We start from the raw sequence: 1,759 nt of genomic DNA, 5'->3' as shown, positions 1-1,759 counted from the left end.
GGGAGGTAGTTTCACTACACATCATTAGATGTATACCTGACTTTCCTACTATAAAATTAGAATATAACGGAACGCTGAACTCCAGACTATCAACTTAAACAACATTTATTCAGGTGGTAAATATATACATCTTTAGTTCTTGTTGTTACAGCTTCTGTGTGTATGAGCATAGTTGTTGGCACGTGGGTATGTAGTTGCAAGCGAGCTGTCGAGTGTAAGTCCGAAAGATGTAGAGAGACAGCTTAACACGTCCAATGCTCATGGTCGGCCGACCGTAAAAGAGATAGAATTAAGCGGGAACGCTTGCTTGTTTAATTCCACGCATGCGTGAGACTACGCATGCGCACGGCGTTACTACATTTAGTATGACCTTGGCTGTGAAGCTAAAAAATATGAAATATGTTTGAAAACAATAAAATGAGATATAGGAGAATAAATAACTGTAGTGTAGGGAACTGTAATATGAGGAACAAAATGCGATTCATCTACCTTTCAGTGTCGACTATCCAACTGGGGTAAATCTGAGAGGTGCTCTCCCTGTCTGACCTATCGCTAGAACCTGCCGCTAATCTCTTTTCTAGCTCACACGTCTACATGCATCCGTTCACTCCCGCTGCCTGGGGTCAAAGAGAGCTGCGCTGGTCCTACTTCCGCCCAATTCTTCACTCACTCTTCCTCTTCCGGTAGGATTCCTTAGCCATTGACATCACTGACTCTTTCCTTCCAGTTTACTTCATCCCCATAGGCTCACCTGACCTCTTCATTTCATTCCACTTTGAAATCTGCCTATAGTAGAAAGTATAATTATTATCATTATTACATGAAAACTCACAGCTTATTTTGTTAGGTATGATGGAAAATATCAGCTGCCCACAGCCAGCAGACTAAGGTGACACTTTTTTACTGGTCATGCTTCAAGAACCCCGAGAATAATTCTTGCAGTACCAAGCAATGCTGTTTTTTGTTGGTGTTCTACCTTCACATTTGTACCAATCTTTTTGAGCCATGTAGGTAGTTGAGTGTTGATACTTCCAAGTGTGCCAAGTACAATTGGTACCACGTCTACTCACTAGCATAGCTAGAGTGTGTGCCGCCCGGAGGCGGCCCTTCCATTTACCGCCACCGGACCCCACAAAAACACTGTTGTCAATAGCAATAGCCTTCAACAAGATGAAAAGTGCTGCCTGGGATGCACCACCCCTACCACCCCACCTCTAGCTACGCTAGTGTGTCTACTCTCCTCATTGACCACAATCTTTGTATTTCCCCTTTCAAATCGTCATAGATGTTCATTTTTTTTCTTCTTTCTCTTTGATCCTGTTGTTACCGGGTCACAAAATTCACTTGCCATCAAAGTGATACTGGGGTAAAATATATGAAGCCCAGCATATCCATTATGACTACCCACCTGATAGGGGTACACCAGGCACATGCATCACAACCATATGTGTGCAACATAGTGATCTCATGTCAAGATAAACAGCGCATGACCTTGCAGGTGGGGCCCAGTTTGATTTTCTTTGGGTTGAGTAGCCCATCCTGCTCAAATGGTCCCTGAATAAGGGTTGTTTAAGGATGTTGAACAAAACACCCATGTTTCCAAAGGTGAATTATCCAAACCCCAAAGAATTCCTCTCAACACATGACTATGATGCTCCCCAACTATTTCTGCTCATGATCAGAGATGCACATATCATCAGCCACAAAGGGACAAGCAAATTTGTGGTATTGAGCAGAATATTTGCTGTAGCCCATCTTT

At 43.0% G+C, this 1,759-nt stretch overlaps 1 long non-coding RNA gene across 1 annotated transcript; it reads right to left on the bottom strand.

The window, feature by feature from the left end:
• Window positions 1-80: 80 nt before the first annotated feature.
• LOC128247846 (uncharacterized) lies at window positions 81-1,230 on the bottom strand. The gene is made up of 2 exons (XR_008264170.1): window positions 490-1,230; window positions 81-383 (listed from the first exon to the last, which is right to left on the bottom strand). It is a non-coding gene; the product is annotated as an uncharacterized LOC128247846 (long non-coding RNA).
• Between the last annotated feature and the right edge of the window lie 529 nt (window positions 1,231-1,759).

The sequence above is a fragment of the Octopus bimaculoides genome, chromosome 5, assembly GCF_001194135.2.
Source record: "Octopus bimaculoides isolate UCB-OBI-ISO-001 chromosome 5, ASM119413v2, whole genome shotgun sequence".
Classification (NCBI taxonomy): domain Eukaryota; kingdom Metazoa; phylum Mollusca; class Cephalopoda; order Octopoda; family Octopodidae; genus Octopus; species Octopus bimaculoides.
The sequence above is the reverse complement of the archived record's forward strand: the minus strand, read 5'-3'. Positions and strand labels throughout refer to the sequence as shown.